This window comes from Neltuma alba, unplaced genomic scaffold (assembly GCF_004799145.2).
Source record: "Neltuma alba isolate B1F8T4 unplaced genomic scaffold, ASM479914v2 tig00012137_pilon, whole genome shotgun sequence".
In the NCBI taxonomy this organism is placed as follows: Eukaryota; Viridiplantae; Streptophyta; class Magnoliopsida; order Fabales; family Fabaceae; genus Neltuma; species Neltuma alba.
In genome coordinates, this window is record NW_021636687.1 from 28,513 (window position 1) to 52,160 (window position 23,648).

General features: G+C 34.0%; 1 long non-coding RNA gene across 1 annotated transcript; it reads right to left on the reverse strand.

Moving 5' to 3' along the window:
* Positions 1–80: 80 nt before the first annotated feature.
* LOC114723423 (uncharacterized) lies at positions 81–20,506 on the reverse strand. The gene is made up of 3 exons (XR_003738237.1): positions 20,466–20,506; positions 3,522–3,534; positions 81–198 (listed from the first exon to the last, which is right to left on the reverse strand). It is a non-coding gene; the product is annotated as an uncharacterized LOC114723423 (long non-coding RNA).
* Positions 20,507–23,648: the final 3,142 nt, after the last annotated feature.

Sequence of the window (23,648 nt, forward strand, 5' to 3'; positions counted from 1 at the left end):
CTTAATTATCGGCGACAAATAGAGAGTGATTTCGCAGAGACAATACAATGAATCACCCACGGCATGACCACCCAATGAGTTTGAAACGTCACAAAGCAAACCCATTTGAGTGCAGCGGATGCAAAGAACTAGGGTTTGGCCCCAGGTACCAATGTTCAAAGAATTGTCACTTCGTCCTTCACGAGGACTGTTTCAACGCTCGCCCTACGGACCCACCCAGAATCCATTCATTAATGGGTAGCAGCAAATTCCCAGTTTCTTTGGGAACCTCCTGGGGGAGCGAACCGCCGGTTGTGTCGTGCTTGTGGGATGGACGTATGAGGTTTCATGTATCATGATCAATCCATACACAAGTTTCACTTGCACCCTGTTGCGTGAACCTTAAGATCACCGTGTGTGATCGATATACGTAGTATATAGACATATATCAGTTATATAACTTTTCCCTCGTCAACTATATACATATATATATATATATATATATATCAATTAAGAAGTGCTGGCATATAATTTGATTAGAAATGATCGCTCTAAAGAGATGCTAGGTAACAAATGCTTCTTTAATCTAACATTGCCCTCACCTACATGGGAATGTGTTTGGGTGATCATCATATTTACACCGTCCAAATCTTATTTGAACGGTCTAGATTTAATTTTTTTAAATAATTATTTTAATGAGCATAGAATCTAAGATAAAGGTAATCTTTTAACTATCTCTTAAGTATTTTTTTTAAAAAAATAATTTTTTATTTAAAAATAATTAATTCAAAATTTTTAAATATAGATCACTCAAATCAAATATAGATAGTTCAGATTTGATATGCCTAAAGGATTCATCACCTTGATGAGTACTCAAACTGGTTCCCACCTTACTTGACAAGATATATATATATATATATATATATATTTGTATATAAGTTTAATATCATTTTTAGTCCTAAAAATTTGAACTTGTTTTGGTTTTAGTTCCAAAAAATTTAGATAGATTAAAGTCAAGTCAAATTTCATAGTCTTGTATCGATCAATGATTATTTGAATTGATTAAGTTCCTAAAGTTTTATAAACAATTGGTCCTTATGATTTGAACAAGAAGTAAAACTATTAAAATTAAGCAATAAAATTGTAACTTTTTTATTTATTTAAAGGATATATAATGATTTAGGAGAAAGGCTCTATATTTTAAATTTTTTTTTCCATATTAATGAAATATCTGCCAAAAAATAATAAATGAATATCACATAAAATATCTCATTAAAATAATTGTTATATATATTATATTTCGAAGTTGATTAAGTAATATTATGTGGCAGGTAGTAAATAATAACTAGAAAATTTTTAAGATTTTTAAAAATTGAGATGAGTTTATGAAGTTATTTAGATTATCTATAGTTAACTAGATTTTAATATTTAGATTTTTTTAAAATAAGTAAATTTAAAATTTATTTTTATAAAATAAATAAAATATCTTTTAATAAGTAATAACTTAATGAGAAAGCTAAACATAGATTATCTTTCTTTCATTCGTCTATGTCCTACACGCTGCCTCTTTTTTCTTTTTAACTAATTTTTCATTCTCCCGTAGTCATTCCCATTCATAGATCATTCCCGTCTATGTGTGTGTACGTACACACACACACACACACACACAGAGCCAAGCTCAATGTATTTTCAATTAATTTACCTGATTGTTATTTTTAAATTAGGGAAGCAGCACTAATGGCTTAGGGTTATAAGCGGATCAAATCAGTGGCCTCCCACTTCGAAGGTAGTATTAACAGTACGGGATTACAAACGAATCAAGCCCATAATCTCCCACTTAGGAAACAGTAACACTAATGGCTTGAGGTGAAGTGGATTGAATCGGCGACCTCTCGTTAAAGAGAGCTTTCATAATATTAGGCTACAAACTCATAAAAGAAATCTATTTATAATTACAATTGACCGACTTATTTCTTTTAACTATTGCTTTTCCTACTAAACCCACACTTGGGTGGCTAATAAATCAATTAATTATAAAGTCACTTTCTTGCGCTGATTAAAAACATGCATCAAGTTACATCAACCTTGCCTGTTTGTATTTTATATGGAAAATCAATTATATTATTGACCAAACCATGGTTTTCTTTAAAACATCCAGACAAACCAGCTTAACAAAATCATTTTACAAATCATAATTATGAATCAATTTTATTTAAAATATAGTCTTCTCAGGACTAATGCAAACAGGTCCTAGCATAAGAGCTGACACAATGACCGCTATATATCAATTATATTTGTATATATATATTCTCAGGAAATTACTCATATATAAATCTCAGATAAGAAAACTAAATACAGATAGGTTTTAAAATTTTCATATTTTAAAAGTTGAATTTGCATATTTACAAGTCAAATTGCGTTATTTGTAAATGAAATTTGCAAGAAATTGGATTTCTTAAAACCAGTTGGCATTTAATGTCTTTTAATCTGAGAATCGTGAATGATTTTTCCTACATTTTCTTCGTCGTCGATGTATATCAATTAAGTAGTGGTAGGTAACAAATAGAAAGTAATTGAGGAGGGACAATGAGCCCCCCATGGCATGAACACCCAATGAGGCTGGAACGAGACGAAGCAGACCCATTTCAATGCGTGGATGCAAAAAACTAGGGTTTGGCCCTAGGTACCAGTGTGAAATGAATTGTTCCTTTGTCCTACACGAGGACTGTTTCAAGGCTCGCCCTACGGACCAATCCAGAATCCATCCATTCACGGAGCGACGCTTGCGGGAGGGACCTTAAGGGGTTCGTGTATCATGATCAATGCAAAAACAAGCTTGACTGGCACCCTTGTTGCATGAACCTCAAGAGCACCATGTCTGATCCCTATAACAGGATGACTATGATTCTTAAGGACAAAATGCCCTCCAAGTGGGTGAAATGTGAGAAGAAGGATTTACAAGTACAGAGCAAAGGGCCGTTCAGAGGGTGGTCATACGCGTCTTCTTGCTGAAACTATTGTTACCATGTCTATTGTGTGAAGAAATTGATTCTGGATAACTGGGAAAGTGGCTATTTCAATGTTGGTTCCTCTTTTTTTTTCTTCGTCTCCAGGAGGAAGAAATTTGTCCATAGATGAGACTGCAACTCAAGCTTGATCACATCAGCCAAAAGTTTTTTGGCCTTGGCAAGAAGAGGCTCGTCGAGATCATCTTTACCTCGTGGGTTGATCAACATGGCCAAAATAGGTTTCAGCGTTATAATATCAGTTACTATTTGGAAATCCAACTCTACTGTTCACTGCTCTCCCTGAAAAGTTACTGGATTAAAGGAAACAGACACCGTTCCAGTATATGATATATATAATTACGCAACGGTATTTTCATATTGCTCGTAATCCTTGAGTTTTGTTTGTATTATGTGTGACGAACTTGTGTTACCTGATGATTGATTCCAGTCTCTGCCAGTTGGCTTCGTGTTCTCTTGGCAATTGGTTGCACTGTTTTTGCTGATAAAACTTTCTTTCACTTTGTTTTCTTTTACGGGATCCTCCAGCCTTTAAGTTTTAGGTTCAAGTCCGGATTGATTTCTTTTTGAATTTGATTTTTATGTGTAAAAGAACATTCTAGGTTTCGAATGTGAGGCTTTAAGAAGTATTGATCTGTATATATGTAAATCCAACTCTGGCCGTGAAAAAACTATCTGGACACGAGGTTGCAAATTAGAACTCATAAGATTACGGCATATCATGAAAAAGATATAATAACTTCATATAATAAATTTCTAATGGATGATTTCGATGGATTTTTAATGAAAAAGACTTAGATATTTAGTTCTTATATTTTGTCCTCATGGCATGTGGATTTTTTTATGGATTATTTATTCTTTAACAAATACTATTATTAGCGCTTTGAAATTCTCTTCATCTAATGGTCAAAAAAAATTCTCTTGATCTAATTTAATTGGATAAAAATATTTTATATATAAAATTAAATATCTAAGTTATCTTTATTTTGAAAGTGATGGAAATAGAGAGAACAACCGTTGATCTCTTGGCTTCATGATCCAATACCACACGCAAGTAGAATCACTACGACTTATCTAGCTTTTTTGTTTTTTTTTTTGGGGGGGGGGGGGGGGGGAACGAAGAAGAATCACTAGGACCCAACGTATGCTACACGCGGTAGGTACACGGCTGCATTAAAGACAGGGAGATAAGAGTTTCTAGATGTAAAGAACCCGATGATGCGTTGGCAAAAAGGAAAAAAAGCGCCCCCCTCCGCCCCGGCGGGGATTCTTTAGGGCGGTGGGAGCGAGCGTTTTTCTCAAAAGTTGGATAAGTATCCTTCACGGAATCTTCTTTTTTATAATGATGTTTGTCATTTTTCTGTTTTTTTTTTTTGGGTCTTTAATGGTGATGTTTTTGGTTTTTTCGGCAATAATCAGATTTGAGGGCTTCAATGACGACCAATCTCACAACGACTTCGATTCGCGCTTTTTGGAGTTGGATTTTAATAATAATGGTCCTGCTCCCTGATAATGAAATTTTAGTAGTTTTGAATTTCTAGGGAGCCTTTTTTTCTCATATATGGGTATTATATACGTTATTTTTAAAGAGAATAACCTCTCCCACTTTTTCATCTATTGGTCATGATATGAGTTTTAAAAATAATAAATAAATAAATAAATATTATTTTCTTTTTTGGGCTCTAATGCGCCCAAATCAATCACAGGTGAATCTTCATAAAACCCTCCGTTTTCCAATTGAATTAGTTTTGTAAATATGGTATACAAGGCAAGTAGTAAGAGAAGTTTTTCTTTTCAATTTACATGAAATTATTTTTTTTTAAGTGATTCCCCTGAATGGATTTACTCTCTACAAACTCCCTTTTCAATCTCATATATTTAAGTGCTGTAGACCACGGGCACATGATGGCTCTGCTTGAGTGTTCTTGTACCATTAATGCTTTTCCTGCGCCAGTACAAAACAATTGATCTCTTGATGATTTGTTCGTACATTGATTTAGACATCCTAAATTTACTTAAGAGTTGAAGAATTTAGGTTTATACTGTGGGTTTGTTTAGACTTAAATTTGTAATATGTTAATGGCAAAATCAAAACGACACGGTATAAGAGTAATTATGCAATTCTCTTTTTTGAGTAATTATGCAATTCATATCTTCTTTTCTAAAGAGCAGAACTTGAAGCAAGTGAATAGAACCTTGTTTTTTATTGCTATGTGAGTTAAAGGTGTAATTAATTTATTTATCGATATTCTTTAACTTTAACAATATTATAGAGATATAATTCAACATATACTATGATTATCTTAGATACATTAATTTAAAGTGTTATGGTAGGAAAATGATTTTTTGCTGTTAAAGTGATATATCGACAAAAGGAAGATTTATTTACAAGCATGAAAACTCAAATTTGTTGAACCTTGTAATATCCTTGTTCGGCATTAATTTAAAACCAAGACTTGTATATCCTATTGATTGCTGCCATTTTATTTATTTACATATCTATCTCCCAATAGACGCAGCATCTTGCTTCTGCTTTCTTGAAGAAAATCATTCTGGATTATCACTCACAACTGGGATGTCTTAAAATGATGATTAACAAGGCATGGTGACCTGTGCTATTGATGGTACTGTGTGGGTATTGTGACCATTTTTATGCCATATCCACCTGCAAAGATAAATACAGCTTGTTTCCCTAATGGGACACTTGGTCTTTGAATTTATGATTCTCGACTCTCGAGGTTGTTTGTGATATGTGCATGAGCACCAGTTGGATCATATAGATCACAGCACAGTTTTGAATCAGTGATCATTCTGAGAAAGTTAAATCTGTTTTTGATTGTGTGAACTGTGTGAAGCCATAATTCATACAGCTAGCTGAGACAGTAAAAATTAGTCGTCTCGAGTCCTTCAGAGTATTTTTAATTGAACAATCTAAAACTGAAAATATGAGAATTTTAAGTAAATTTTTCTATGAATGATTTTGTTCACACAATAAGTTAATTGATCGATAGTATACTTACTCAGTAGTGTTTTGTATTTTTCAATATCTTCATTTGATATGTTTATATGTTATTGAGCTTTACAATTATTCTAATTTATTTGCTATCAATTAAAAGAAGGGAAAAAGACATGAAAAAATGACAGTTAAATGATGAAATCGTCAAATGGTCATCCAAATAAGCGAAGTTTTAGTTTAGTAATAGGTGACCAAATTGGGATTTGCAAATTTGTTGGAATGACCAAACACCAAATATCCTTGCTAGAGCTCTAGGGTCCTTGGTCATTAGAGCTCCAGCCTCTGGCAGCTGGTAACTATTGCTTTGAAAATTTTTTTAAGTCTAGTAATGCGATTAATAAGTATTTTTAATACTTTTAACAAATTTATTACAGCAGTTAATAACTGATTTTCTAGGAAATTCAAAAAGTGACTTTTTATAAACTTATTCATAGCATTACAGAACTTACTAATTGCTATAAAATGGATCGCTTTGGGATCGGATGGTTACCGCGTTTGACACCCAACCATAAAGATCCCACCAGTTTGATCCACTAGCTTGGTATGATGGAATTAAAAAAAAAAAAAAGAAAGATATTGAATAAAATGAAAAAGATATAATTTTATAACAATTTTTTTTGGGGTGAAATATATGCTTTTCAGAACATGTTCAAATAATAAGGGGGGGATGGAACATAGATAAAATTTGAATTATATTTTGATATAAAAAGGGCAGGAATATTTTGGATCTGACACATTTTCTTATATATTAGTTATTCATCAGTGAGGAATTGTAGCGAATTATCAATTTTAAATCATATGTTGAATTTTTTCTTTGCCAGGACCATAATTTGATATTATTTTTAAAAAAATTATATATCAATAATAATTGGATAACCGAAATATATATATATATATATATATGTACACAAATAAAAAACGTGCTCCTAAAATTTTGTCTTTGATTCGTGTGTTTATACGTATTAAAATTTCTTCAATTCACACATGAACAGATATTCCTCCAAAGCAACAAATAAAATTTTATACGATCATTTTCATCCCACAAGGAGACAAAGGGATAGGAGAGCAGAGCAAAATTCTTGAACGTCAGCCAAAGTTTAAAATATATTGATATAACAAAAAGGGGGAAAAAAGAGTATATTAAAAAATTACGAAAGAAGAAAAAAGGGATTAGGAATCTTTTTATGTTTCACACATTTCTTTCATACATTATATAATTATATATCATATAGCATCTAAAGTAAGCAATATATTATTTATCAGTTATGAAACATTGATAAGAAAATAATAACTAAAAAAACTTTTAAAATTTTAAAAAATTGAGATCAGTTATAAAATTAGTTACATATCATCTGTCCTTGATCAATTTACTTTGACTATTCTTCCCTCCCTTAATTTCTATCACCGCCTCCCATCACCTCATATACATCCAAATCCCTTTCCTCCTTGTATCTTCTGCTTTTCTCCGAAACATCCGATCCGCGTAAAAAATTTATAGTTGACTGACTTGTTTCTTTTAACTGTGGCTTTTCCCACTAAACTAATCACATTTGGGTGGCTAATAAATGAATTAATTATAAAGTCACTTTCTTTCGTTGATTGAAACCTTGCGTCAAGTGATCAACCTTCATTCTCGAAGATTTGCCCGTTTGGATTTTCTGTCAAAAATCAATTATTATTGGCAAACTCATGGTTTTCGTCAAAACAAAATCGAACACTCCTTAAAATGTCAAGATCAACTTTTAGCCTGAAATTTCATACCAGCTTCTGTTCCCAAAATCATAATTATAAATCAATTTTAATTAAAGTATATCTTTCTCATCGCTTATCCAACTAGGTCCATATATAATAATAATATAACATAAGACCTGACACAAACACGACTACATATCAATTATATACGTATTTGGAAATATCACTCATAAATCCCAAGTCGGAAAATTGAATACAAATATGTTTCAAAAATTTCATACTTTACATATTTACTATTTGAATCACGTCATTTATAAATAAATTTGTAAGAAATTGAATTTCTTAAAACCTGTTGTAATTAATATTTTCATCCGAGACTCAAGGACTGTTTTTCCTATATATTCTTCGTCATCCACATCTATACCTATATATGCCAATTAACTAAGCAGAGGTCTATAATTGATTCCAAGTGATAGCGCCCAAGAGATGATAGGCGACAAATGTTTCTTTAATATCTCACAATGCTCTCAGCCATGACAGACCAATACTGTATTCATATATGCGGAGAAACTTACAGGCACCTTCGGCACCAAATTATAGCGTATTTTTAAGGCATACTATGCATTAATAAAATAATGAATATATATGTATATGTTCCTTGATCAAATAGTAAACTGAAAATTCGAGGAAAGTACTGAGCAGGAACAGTATGAAAGAGAGACTATCTCAGGAAGCCAAGGTTGACAAGAAATAACACCATATATATAAGCTCATCGATCAAGAACCAAATGTAAGTATCAACGTAGAAGCTTATCATCAAATAGAAAGTGATTTCGTAGAGACAATGAATCACCCATGGCATGAACACCCAATGAGGCTGGAACGAGACGAAGCAGACTGACAAACTCAATTATTTTTATATATTTTGATATCTTTTATATGGGTTTTTGTCAACTTAATTAGTCTTTTTGACCTTAATTGATTGGTAATTGATTTTAATATTTTATTTTGAATTATTATTTTATAGGGGCAAAATTGTCATATTTTGGTTTAATTGTGACTAATTGATTTTTGAGGACAATTAATGCTACCTTATCCTTGAATTTTGCTTGCAGGGTTTTGGAAGAAATAAAAATGAAATAAATAAATTAATTAAAAAAAGGAAAAAAAATATATAATTAAAAAGAAAGGGGCAAAACGTTGCGTTTTGCCCCACCCCACTAATAACCTAACATCATATTATTCTTCATCAGCAAGAGGGGGACGCCGAGCCAGAGAACGAAAAACAGAGCAGAGCACGCCGAAGGAGACCCACAAGCTGGACGCCGAACACACACGAAACAGGGGAGGCGAAGACGCAAGCGGCACCAGCGGAAAAACGAAGAGGCCGAACGGAAACACACACACGCGAGGCGGCGACCGACGAGCTGAGGCGGAGACGCAACGCTGAACGAGTGAGGCGGCTTCATCTTCTTCTTCTCCCGGGTGCAGCGAAACAGAGACGTGAACCATTCAGCGTGAACAGTGTTCTTCCATGGCTGACCGTAGCAAAATACTGATTGTGGCAGCAAACTTGATGGCAAACCGTGGCTAAGATCTTCTGATTCTCCAATTCAACAATAATGGCAGGAGCTTGGATCTTTAAGGGGGAGTTCTAGTTGCTTTAATTTCTTACTCAATAATTGTTTAACAATTCCTAGGTCTTAGGATAGTTTTTCTGATTGTTGGGATAATTGTATTGCTTAATCTGATTATATTTAGGGATTATTGTGACTGAATTATTGCTTAGTATTTGACATTGGGCTGTTTATAGTTTTAATCTCAATTATAATGTTGTGGTTATGACATTTGTATTGATTTTGGAATTAATATATTGTGATTTTCTAAGGTGGCTTAGAATTTTGGATCATATAGTCTCTTGCTAGCTTTAATTCTGTTATTTTGGATTTAAGAGTTCTAATTAAGTATTGGTTTTTAGCATCCTTAATCCCATTTTACTATTCTGGTTGCAGTTAGTAAGTTGGGATTTTAGGAAAATATTTTGTGGCAACTCGAGGTGGCTCGGTTGTTGGATCAAAAGTTTAATTATAATTCTTAATTCATTGTTTTTAACTCCCACATCTTTTAGAGTGATGATTGCCTGCGTTGTTGAATTGGAGGATTGATTTTTATCAGTGTTATCTGTGTGTCTCATTTTCATTTCTTTAATCTCCATTCATTTTAATCACTTTTATATAAAAACAAAAAAAGGTATTTTAATTCAATTTGATTCGTAGTATTTAATTAACAGCTTTTCAAAATCAAAAATCTCTTTTTATAGTTTAGGTTACTTGCATTTATTTACTAGGGTTTAATTTCGTTTTCGGCTCCTCAAAGTGAAACGACCCGAGTTTTGCACTATATTGCATTAATTCGGTTAATTTTTGGAGTAACCCCAAAGCGACAATTAAGGGAAGTACAACTTCAAGTGGCGCCGTTGCCGGGGAGCCAAGAAATTGGTTCTCTAGTAATTAAGTGTCAAGTAGCCTTGATTGTGGTTCATTTGTTGAGCCTTTTTAGTTTTCATTTATGTTAGTGTTTTTTTTTTTTTAGTAGTTTGCATTTGTTTCTGGTTTTTTGTTTTTCATGGCTTGGATTAATAGCAATCATGATCTACTCTCGCATTCTCAATTTTTTGCAGGAAATAGTACGTGGAATGAAACACCTTCTCATTCAACATGTTCTCAAGAGATTGAAGAGTTGTTACAACAGTTGGACTCCTTCCAAGCTCAGCTAGAGTCTCAAACGCCTAATCACATCTATGCTCATGACACCTCTTGGATGAACCATCATCTACACCAATCACCTAACCCATCACTCCCACCTCACCAACCATACTTTAATCATATATCTCCACCGTATACATACCACCAAGAACCATCTCCTTTTCCATGTGAATATTACCACCAACCCCCGTCCCAATCCACGTACCATTCTCTTCCCCAATCTCATGAACATGAATTCAGTGAACCTGACCCATTTCTCACTATTCCTAAGAATGACCAGATACGATTTTTAAGAGAAGCTTATGATCGCTTGAATTCATACTACCATAGATTACTTGAAGAGGAAGAGATATCTGGGATCTCTAAGGAATTAGAGGAAGAGCTAGAAGAATGTCAAAGTGCATTGGGAAGTTCTTGAGTGATATAGCGCGAATTGAGTCTGAGATTGGGAAAGATGAATCAAAGTGTCTAGATTCACTCATGCAAGAGGCTGAGATGAAGCAAGAACATCTACAAACTCACAAGGACTCGTGCCCTACATCAGGTAATATTGCTCCTCTTTTTGAGGAGATTGACCCTTGTACTAGAACTACTATTCCTGTTGAAGTTATTGATAATGTGAGTGATGATGAGGTGGATGAGGAAATCATAGCTGAATCCCCTCAAATGCTTAACAATAAAAATTCTCACTTGAACACTTCTAATAGTAGTTGTTTAGTTGATGATATTGCTTGCACTGTCACTGCTTCTTTGTGTGAAGAACATGCTTCTCTTTCTAGTGCTAGATTAGATGGTGCAATTGATTCTGATTTGAATGAACCTCTATCTTGTTCTTGTAATGCCCACACTATATGCATGGATTGCATTGATAACAAGTATGATATACTTGTTGGGTTGCAAAAGCAGAATTTTAGTAAACTGTGTGCATCGCCTTCTAGTACTAAAAGTACTGACCATATAAAGCATGATTTGATGTGAGTTGCTTGGATGTTAATCCTGTGGAGAAATGTGAATTTTATCATAGCCTTGGAAATTATCTTTCTGAAAATTCCATTGAGTTGCATGCTTCTAATGAGTTAGTAGGGAAAGATTCAAAAATTTTAAAAGACAAAATTGTAAATAAGAATGAATCTTTTCGTCTAATTCTTTCTTGTGACTTGCCTCTTGATTTAAGTAGCTATGTAAATAATAATATTGCATTGCATAATCATATTGTGCATGAATCTTCTTCTTCTTCCACTCTTTTTTCACCCACTTCTTGTGTTAGTAAAAGTGATGTGATGTACTCCAACCACTGTCAGTTGGATTCTTCATTTTCCGCTTTGCATACACAAGACATTTTTGAAAATATTTCTGATTATTTGATTCCTATAGAAAGGAATCCTATTGACCTTCTTGGGTGTGATATTTACTTGATAGATTTTGCCACTCAGATATACCTATGCTACTCTAGATCTTTCCAAGTTTTTCTTTTTGGACTAGATACTGCTGCTTGTTCAATGTTTCCCTTGCAGGGACCCTCCCCACCAAGAAATGTCAATGGAGAAGTGACCACACTAAAGAGATATATGTTTCTCATCCGGGATGAGAACTTCTCTTACAAGTGCTTGAAGAGATTTCGTTCTAAAGGCTGTCCCTTTCCTTCCTTAACTCTTATCTTTTGAATTACTTGCTTGTTTTGTGAGAAAGTGTGGGGGAGGGGCATAGCCAGTAGTAAAAGGTAGCTTGTGTTTTGTTTTATTGTTTGTTATTAGTTGCATGCAGTACTTTCCCTACCTTGTCCTTGCACATTTTGAGATTCCAATTGTTCATATCTTTAGTCTAAGCTTGCATTGAGGACAATGCAAGGATTAAGTGTGGGGGAGTAAGTGTTATGTTTTGTTAGGATTTGTTTTCAAAAAAAAAAACAAGAAACCAAAAAAAAAAATTTGCCTTTGGATTTGATCTTGTTTCCTAAGTATTGCTGCTATAATTGCTCTCTTCTTTGCCTTATTGGTTGATTTTTGAATTGCATCACATGATTTGAGAGTGATTCTTGCTTGAGAATTTTGCTGCTAGTTTCTATGTCCTCTTGCTTTCATTCGCCTCAGTGTTCTGCACTGCTGTATGGGCGAGTTGCTGTTCACTTTGTTGCTGACTTGACTTTTGTAATCCTTGGGCATCTCTTTTAAAATCCTTTTGCACAATGCTTGTGAATGTTGTACGGCTGAGTTTGATTGCATTTGATTTGAGTGATTTCTGTTCTTAGTTGATTAGCATAGTATAATACTCTTGGTGTAGTGTTATTAACCTTGTTTCATAGCTTGATCCTTAAGGAGGAAACATCTTGGAGAAAGCCTTGATGGAAGGATTTTTGAGCCATATATTTTTTCTCATCTTGTGTGATTTTCATCTAGTTTTGGTTAACCTCTAGAACTTGTCTAGATTCTTTTTCAAAGCTGCATTAATACCTAGGTTTGTGAAGATGATAGGGGCATTCATTTCTAAACCTTTACCCAAACACAAACCACTTCATTTAACCTTTGTTCACCCCTTTGAGCCTTCATTTTCATTCCATTCATTTTTTTTTAGCAAGTGTTTTGCATGAGTTACATTTGGATTTCTAATTTTGAAAAGTACATCATTAAAGTCTATATCTTTGCCTTCTTGGGTTTGGATGCCAAAAGAAAAAAAAAAGAAATAGAAAAAGGCAATAAAAAAAGAAAATGTTTAGAAAAAGCCAAAGAAAGAAAGTTATAAAAAAAAAAAAAAGAAAGAGAAAATAAGTTGCAACAAAAGAATAAATTTGAAATAAGGCATTCAATGGTGGTTTGAAGAGCAAGGATTTCTATTTCAAAAGTTTCAAATCTGCACTTTGGTATTCTTTTGTGATTGTACTTAAGCTCACTTTGAGTTGATACTTTATTACTCATGCATTTCATTTGTTAGTCCATTTTATTCATTTGGCCATAGTTTCCAACATTACAACCCTTCAAGTCCCCTTGATCATGAATCTAAGGTATGCTAGTGGTGGAGATATTAGAATCTCTACAAGCTTATGGTAGGTGCTAATCTAGGTGGATTGAGTGAAATTTTTCCCATTTGAGAGATGAGTGAAACCTTGTACCCTATGTGAGCTCTGTTATGTTTCTCTTCTTTTATCCTGCTATGTTTCTTGTGTTAATTTCTTTGCACTGAAGTATTCTATGATTGTTGATTAATTAAGAATAAAGGTTGCTTGAGTTAATTACACAAGAAGTGGGTGAAAAAAGAGTGGAAGAAGAAGAAGATTCATGCACAATATGATTATGCAATGCAATATTATTTTTAACTCAAGCAACCTTTATTCTTAATTAATCAACAATCATAGAATACTTCAGTGCAAAGAAATTAACACAAGAAACATAGCAGGATAAAAGAAGAGAAACATAACAGAGCTCACATAGGGTACAAGGTTTCACTCATCTCTCAAATGGGAAAAATTTCACTCAATCCACCTAGATTAGCACCTACCATAAGCTTGTAGAGATTCTAATATCTCCACCACTAGCATACCTTAGATTCATGATCAAGGGGACTTGAAGGGTTGTAATGTTGGAAACTATGGCCAAATGAATAAAATGGACTAACAAATGAAATGCATGAGTAATAAAGTATCAACTCAAAGTGAGCTTAAGTACAATCACAAAAGAACACCAAAGTGCAGATTTGAAACTTTTGAAATAGAAATCCTTGCTCTTCAAACCACCATTGAATGCCTTATTTCAAATTTATTCTTTTGTTGCAACTTATTTTCTCTTTCTTTCTTTTTTTTTTATAACTTTCTTTCTTTGGCTTTTTCTAAACATTTTCTTTTTTTATTGCCTTTTTCTATTTCTTTTTTTTTTTTCTTTTGGCATCCAAACCCAAGAAGGCAAAGATATAGACTTTAATGATGTACTTTTCAAAATAAAAAATCCAAATGTAACTCATGCAAAACACTTGCTAAAAAAAAATGAATGGAATGAAAATGAAGGCTCAAAGGGGTGAACAAAGGTTAAATGAAGTGGTTTGTGTTTGGGTAAAGGTTTAGAAATGAATGCCCCTATCATCTTCACAAACCTAGGTATTAATGCAGCTTTGAAAAAGAATCTAGACAAGTTCTAGAGGTAACCAAAACTAGATGAAAATCACACAAGATGAGAAAAAATATATGGCTCAAAAATCCTTCAATCAAGGCTTTCTCCAAGATGTTTCCTCCTTAAGGATCAAGCTATGAAACAAGGTTAATAACACTACACCAAGAGTATTATACTATGCTAATCAACTAAGAACAGAAATCACTCAAATCAAATGCAATCAAACTCAGCCGTACAACATTCACAAGCATTGTGCAAAAGGATTTTAAAAGAGATGCCCAAGGATTACAAAAGTCAAGTCAGCAACAAAGTGAACAGCAACTCGCCCATACAGCAGTGCAGAACACTGAGGCGAATGAAAGCAAGAGGACATAGAAACTAGCAGCAAAATTCTCAAGCAAGAATCACTCTCAAATCATGTGATGCAATTCAAAAATCAACCAATAAGGCAAAGAAGAGAGCAATTATAGCAGCAATACTTAGGAAACAAGATCAAATCCAAAGGCAAATTTTTTTTTTGGTTTCTTGTTTTTTTTTTTGAAAACAAATCCTAACAAAACATAACACTTACTCCCCCACACTTAATCCTTGCATTGTCCTCAATGCAAGCTTAGACTAAAGATATGAACAATTGGAATCTCAAAATGTGCAAGGACAAGGTAGGGAAAGTACTGCATGCAACTAATAACAAACAATAAAACAAAACACAAGCTACCTTTTACTACTGGCTATGCCCCTCCCCCACACTTTCTCACAAAACAAGCAAGTAATTCAAAAGATAAGAGTTAAGGAAGGAAAGGGACAGCCTTTAGAACGAAATCTCTTCAAGCACTTGTAAGAGAAGTTCTCATCCCGGATGAGAAACATATATCTCTTTAGTGTGGTCACTTCTCCATTGACATTTCTTGGTGGGGAGGGTCCCTGCAAGGGAAACATTGAACAAGCAGCAGTATCTAGTCCAAAAAGAAAAACTTGGAAAGATCTAGAGTAGCATAGGTATATCTGAGTGGCAAAATCTATCAAGTAAATATCACACCCAAGAAGGTCAATAGGATTCCTTTCTATAGGAATCAAATAATCAGAAATATTTTCAAAAATGTCTTGTGTATGCAAAGCGGAAAATGAAGAATCCAACTGACAGTGGTTGGAGTACATCACATCACTTTTACTAACACAAGAAGTGGGTGAAAAAAGAGTGGAAGAAGAAGAAGATTCATGCACAATATGATTATGCAATGCAATATTATTATTTACATAGCTACTTAAATCAAGAGGCAAGTCACAAGAAAGAATTAGACGAAAAGATTCATTCTTATTTACAATTTTGTCTTTTAAAATTTTTGAATCTTTCCCTACTAACTCATTAGAAGCATGCAACTCAATGGAATTTTCAGAAAGATAATTTCCAAGGCTATGATAAAATTCACATTTCTCCACAGGATTAACATCCAAGCAACTCACATCAAATCATGCTTTATATGGTCAGTACTTTTAGTACTAGAAGGCGATGCACACAGTTTACTAAAATTCTGCTTTTGCAACCCAACAAGTATATCATACTTGTTATCAATGCAATCCATGCATATAGTGTGGGCATTACAAGAACAAGATAGAGGTTCATTCAAATCAGAATCAATTGCACCATCTAATCTAGCACTAGAAAGAGAAGCATGTTCTTCACACAAAGAAGCAGTGACAGTGCAAGCAATATCATCAACTAAACAACTACTATTAGAAGTGTTCAAGTGAGAATTTTTATTGTTAAGCATTTGAGGGGATTCAGCTATGATTTCCTCATCCACCTCATCATCACTCACATTATCAATAACTTCAACAGGAATAGTAGTTCTAGTACAAGGGTCAATCTCCTCAAAAAGAGGAGCAATATTACCTGATGTAGGGCACGAGTCCTTGTGAGTTTGTAGATGTTCTTGCTTCATCTCAGCCTCTTGCATGAGTGAATCTAGACACTTTGATTCATCTTTCCCAATCTCAGACTCAATTCGCGCTATATCACTCAAGAACTTCCCAATGCACTTTGACATTCTTCTAGCTCTTCCTCTAATTCCTTAGAGATCCCAGATATCTCTTCCTCTTCAAGTAATCTATGGTAGTATGAATTCAAGCGATCATAAGCTTCTCTTAAAAATCGTATCTGGTCATTCTTAGGAATAGTGAGAAATGGGTCAGGTTCACTGAATTCATGTTCATGAGATTGGGGAAGAGAATGGTACGTGGATTGGGACGGGGGTTGGTGGTAATATTCACATGGAAAAGGAGATGGTTCTTGGTGGTATGTATACGGTGGAGATATATGATTAAAGTATGGTTGGTGAGGTGGGAGTGATGGGTTAGGTGATTGGTGTAGATGATGGTTCATCCAAGAGGTGTCATGAGCATAGATGTGATTAGGCGTTTGAGACTCTAGCTGAGCTTGGAAGGAGTCCAACTGTTGTAACAACTCTTCAATCTCTTGAGAACATGTTGAATGAGAAGGTGTTTCATTCCACGTACTATTTCCTGCAAAAAATTGAGAATGCGAGAGTAGATCATGATTGCTATTAATCCAAGCCATGAAAAACAAAAAACCAGAAACAAATGCAAACTACTAAAAAAAAAAAAACACTAACATAAATGAAAACTAAAAAGGCTCAACAAATGAACCACAATCAAGGCTACTTGACACTTAATTACTAGAGAACCAATTTCTTGGCTCCCCGGCAACGGCGCCACTTGAAGTTGTACTTCCCTTAATTGTCGCTTTGGGGTTACTCCAAAAATTAACCGAATTAATGCAATATAGTGCAAAACTCGGGTCGTTTCACTTTGAGGAGCCGAAAACGAAATTAAACCCTAGTAAATAAATGCAAGTAACCTAAACTATAAAAAGAGATTTTTGATTTTGAAAAGCTGTTAATTAAATACTACGAATCAAATTGGAATTAAAATACCTTTTTTTTGTTTTTATATAAAAGTGATTAAAATGAATGGAGATTAAAGAAATGAAAATGAGACACACAGATAACACTGATAAAAATCAATCCTCCAATTCAACAACGCAGGCAATCATCACTCTAAAAGATGTGGGAGTTAAAAACAATGAATTAAGAATTATAATTAAACTTTTGATCCAACAACCGAGCCACCTCGAGTTGCCACAAAATATTTTCCTAAAATCCCAACTTACTAACTGCAACCAGAATAGTAAAATGGGATTAAGGATGCTAAAAACCAATACTTAATTAGAACTCTTAAATCCAAAATAACAGAATTAAAGCTAGCAAGAGACTATATGATCCAAAATTCTAAGCCACCTTAGAAAATCACAATATATTAATTCCAAAATCAATACAAATGTCATAACCACAACATTATAATTGAGATTAAAACTATAAACAGCCCAATGTCAAATACTAAGCAATAATTCAGTCACAATAATCCCTAAATATAATCAGATTAAGCAATACAATTATCCCAACAATCAGAAAAACTATCCTAAGACCTAGGAATTGTTAAACAATTATTGAGTAAGAAATTAAAGCAACTAGAACTCCCCCTTAAAGATCCAAGCTCCTGCCATTATTGTTGAATTGGAGAATCAGAAGATCTTAGCCACGGTTTGCCATCAAGTTTGCTGCCACAATCAGTATTTTGCTACGGTCAGCCATGGAAGAACACTGTTCACGCTGAATGGTTCACGTCTCTGTTTCGCTGCACCCGGGAGAAGAAGAAGATGAAGCCGCCTCACTCGTTCAGCGTTGCGTCTCCGCCTCAGCTCGTCGGTCGCCGCCTCGCGTGTGTGTGTTTCCGTTCGGCCTCTTCGTTTTTCCGCTGGTGCCGCTTGCGTCTTCGCCTCCCCTGTTTCGTGTGTGTTCGGCGTCCAGCTTGTGGGTCTCCTTCGGCGTGCTCTGCTCTGTTTTTCGTTCTCTGGCTCGGCGTCCCCCTCTTGCTGATGAAGAATAATATGATGTTAGGTTATTAGTGGGGTGGGGCAAAACGCAACGTTTTGCCCCTTTCTTTTTAATTATATATTTTTTTTCCTTTTTTTAATTAATTTATTTATTTCATTTTTATTTCTTCCAAAACCCTGCAAGCAAAATTCAAGGATAAGGTAGCATTAATTGTCCTCAAAAATCAATTAGTCACAATTAAACCAAAATATGACAATTTTGCCCCTATAAAATAATAATTCAAAATAAAATATATTAAAATCAATTACCAATCAATTAAGGTCAAAAAGACTAATTAAGTTGACAAAAACCCATATAAAAGATATCAAAATATATAAAAATAATTGAGTTTGTCAACTCCCCCACACTTAGCCTTTTGCACTCCTGGGCAAAACATCATTAAAGAAGAATCCAATAGAGAGACTCAATGCAAGCAAACATAAAACCAACTAAGCATGAATGTGCAATTAACTCAAGCAACCTTTATTCTTAATTAATCAACAATCATAGAATACTTCAGTGCAAAGAAATTAACACAAGAAACATAGCAGGATAAAAGAAGAGAAACATAACAGAGCTCACATAGGGTACAAGGTTTCACTCATCTCTCAAATGGGAAAAATTTCACTCAATCCACCTAGATTAGCACCTACCATAAGCTTGTAGAGATTCTAATATCTCCACCACTAGCATACCTTAGATTCATGATCAAGGGGACTTGAAGGGTTGTAATGTTGGAAACTATGGCCAAATGAATAAAATGGACTAACAAATGAAATGCATGAGTAATAAAGTATCAACTCAAAGTGAGCTTAAGTACAATCACAAAAGAACACCAAAGTGCAGATTTGAAACTTTTGAAATAGAAATCCTTGCTCTTCAAACCACCATTGAATGCCTTATTTCAAATTTATTCTTTTGTTGCAACTTATTTTCTCTTTCTTTCTTTTTTTTTTATAACTTTCTTTCTTTGGCTTTTTCTAAACATTTTCTTTTTTTATTGCCTTTTTCTATTTCTTTTTTTTTTTCTTTTGGCATCCAAACCCAAGAAGGCAAAGATATAGACTTTAATGATGTACTTTTCAAAATAAAAAATCCAAATGTAACTCATGCAAAACACTTGCTAAAAAAAAATGAATGGAATGAAAATGAAGGCTCAAAGGGGTGAACAAAGGTTAAATGAAGTGGTTTGTGTTTGGGTAAAGGTTTAGAAATGAATGCCCCTATCATCTTCACAAACCTAGGTATTAATGCAGCTTTGAAAAAGAATCTAGACAAGTTCTAGAGGATAACCAAAACTAGATGAAAATCACACAAGATGAGAAAAAATATATGGCTCAAAAATCCTTCAATCAAGGCTTTCTCCAAGATGTTTCCTCCTTAAGGATCAAGCTATGAAACAAGGTTAATAACACTACACCAAGAGTATTATACTATGCTAATCAACTAAGAACAGAAATCACTCAAATCAAATGCAATCAAACTCAGCCGTACAACATTCACAAGCATTGTGCAAAAGGATTTTAAAAGAGATGCCCAAGGATTACAAAAGTCAAGTCAGCAACAAAGTGAACAGCAACTCGCCCATACAGCAGTGCAGAACACTGAGGCGAATGAAAGCAAGAGGACATAGAAACTAGCAGCAAAATTCTCAAGCAAGAATCACTCTCAAATCATGTGATGCAATTCAAAAATCAACCAATAAGGCAAAGAAGAGAGCAATTATAGCAGCAATACTTAGGAAACAAGATCAAATCCAAAGGCAATTTTTTTTTTTTGGTTTCTTGTTTTTTTTTTGAAAACAAATCCTAACAAAACATAACACAGACCCATTTGAATGCAGTGGATGCAAAGAACTAGGGTTTGGCCCTAGGTACCAGTGTGAAATGGATTGTCCCTTTGTCCTACACGAGGACTGTTTCAAGGCTCGCCCTACGGACCAATCCAGAACCCATCCATTCATGGGTAGCTGCAGATTCCAGTTTCTCTGGGAACCTCCCGGCGGACCAAACCGCCGATTGTGCGACGCTTGCGGGAGGGACGTTAGAGGGTTTGTGTATCATGATCAATACAAACACAAGCTTGACTTGCACCCTTGTTGCATGAACCTTAAGAGCACCATGTCTGATCCTTCTAATAGGATGACGCTGATTCTTAAGGACAAAATGCCCTCCAAGTGTGTGAAATGTGAGAGGAAGGATTTAAAAGTACCGAGCAAAGGGTCGTTCAGAGGGTGGTCCTACGTGTCTTCTTGCGGAAACTATTGTTACCATGTCTATTGTGTGAAGAAATTGATTCTGGATAACTGGGAAAGTGGCTATTTCAATGTTGGTTGCTCTTCGTCTCCTAGAGGAAGAAACTTGTCTATAGATGAGACTGCAAGCTCAACCTCGATCACATCAACCAAAAGTTCGTTGGCCTTGGCAAGGAGAGGCTCCTCGAGATCATCTCTCACTCGTGGGCTGATCAAACTGGCGAAGATAGGTTTCAGCGTTATAATATCAGTTCTATTCGGGAATCCAACTCCACTGTTTACTGCTCTAGCTGAAAGCTTACTGGATTAAAGGTTTTTGATAGATCCAGGTCGGGTACATGATATACATATGTACATATGTATGTATATAATTTACGTAGTGGCATTTTTATATTGATCGTAATCCTTGAGTTGTTTGGATTACTCTTTTAGGTGTGACGAACTTGTGATAGCTGATGATTTATCCAAGTATCCGCCAATTGGCTTCGTGTTCTCTTGGCACTTGGTTGTACTTTTGCACTGTTTTTGCTAATAAAACTTTCTTTCATTTTGTTTTCCTTCACTGGATTCTCCATCCGTTAAATTTTAGGTTCGAGTCCAGATTGATTTCTTCTTTAATTTGTTTTTTATGTGTAAAAGAACATTCTAGGTTTCGAATGTATGTGAGACTCTTTAATGTGAAAACTATCTGGAGATGAAGTCGCAAATTATAACTCATAAGATTACGAAAATCATTAAAAGAAGGTTTAATATTATAAATTTCAAATGATGATTTCGATGAATTTTTAATGAAAAGACTTGGATATTTTTTTAGCCAGAGAAAAAAAGAGACTCAGATATTTAGTATTATATTGTGTCCTCATCATGGCGGGCATGTGGAATTTTTATAAATTATTTATTCTGTAACAAAAGCTATTATTAGCACTTTAAAATTCTCTTGATCTAATTTAGTTGGATAAACAAATATTAAACATATACAATTAAATGTCTTAAGTTTTGTTTATTTTTAAAGTGATGGAAATAGAGAGAACAACCGTTGATCTTTTGCCTCATGTTCCAAAACCACACGCAAGTAGAATCACTACGACTTATCCAGTTCCTTTTTTCCCAAGAAATAAGAACCACTAGGACTCAACTTATGCTATCCGCGGAGGATACGCTACTAATTAAAGAAAGGGAGATAAGAGTTTCTAGATGCAAGTGAACCTCATAATGCAGTGTTGTGCTATGTCTAACTGAAAAGTAAATTTACTTTGACTATTCTTCCATCCCTTAGTTTCTATCTTCACCTCCCAATGCCTCATATATATCCAAATCCCTTTCCTCCTTCTATCTTCTGCTTTTCTGGGAAGTATCCTGTTAGCGTAAAAAAATCCATAATTGACTGACTTGTTTCTTAGCTCTGGCTTTTCCCACTAAACTATTAACATTTGGGTGGCTATGAACTAATTATAAAGTCACTTTTCTTGCGTTGACTAAAACCATGCATCAAGTTATTATCAACCTTGCCTGACAAAGATTTGCCTGTTTGGAGATTTTGTATCAAAAATCAATTATTGTGGCAAACTGATGGATTTCTTCAAAACAAATCAAACAATCCTTACAATGTCAAAATCAACTTTTAGACTGAAATTTCATACCAGCTTCTGTTAATTATAAATCAATTTTATTTAAAAATATTATTTTCTCATCGCTTATCCAAATAGGTCCATTCCATATATAACATCATATAACGTCAGAGCTGACACAAACACGACTATATATCAATTTTATATGTGTGTGTGTGTGGAAAAATTACGCATAACTCCCAAGTAAGAAAATTGAATACAGATATGTTTTAAAAATTTCATACTTAAATTTACATATTTAAAAGTCACATCATTTATAAATAAATTTGTAAGAAATCAAATTTCTTAAAACTCATTATATTTTTATCTGACAATATATAGTGTTGTGCTAGGTCTAGCTGAATAGTTAATTTAGTTATTGAATATCCAGGAAGCCTTTTTCTCAGTTATTTCAAAAGATAATAACCTCTCCCACTTTTTCCTCTCATTATTTGAATTTTAAAAATAATAATTAAAAAAATAATTAGATAAATAAGTATTGTTTTTTCGTTTTGGTCTTTAATACACCAAAATCCCTTAGTTGTGGATCTTTCATAGAACCCAATATCTCCTATTCATACTTGATGGATTTTTTTTTTTTACAAATGCTCCCCTTCCTATTTCATATTAAGCGCTCCATCATGATCGGCGGGCACATGTGTCTTGGTTAACAGTACGAAAGAATTGTTCTCTTGACGATTTGTGCTTGCAGCAATTTTATATTTTAGACATCCTAAATTTATTTACACGCACTTTTTTCTATGGTATATAGCCTTCTCGCAGATAGAATATCCACGATTATTAAATTTATAAATAATATTATAGGAGACATCGTCTTAATTTTAAGCAATCTTCCTTTGACTCATATATATATATATATATATATTACTTTAACAGTAAGCAATCGTTTTCCTAGCAACGCCATCTAATTAACATGACCACTAGATATATGATAAAGTAGAACACGTTGACTGATATTTTCATGATAGTTTTAAAGTCAAAGAATATCAATAAAAAATTAATTATACCTAATGAAAAGCAAGAATCTATTCGCTTGCTTCATGTTACGTCCTTTCTCTTCTATCTCACTATACAATTTAAGTCTAAACACACAATATATGGACCCAATTTCTTCTACTCTTATTTTATATGATGTCCAATTCAAATAATTTGTTGTAGTGGTGAGAGGTATCATAGATTTGGGATGAGAGGGGTTTGCTAGCTAACTTTAATTACATCTCCAAGTTTGGTTACTGTACACA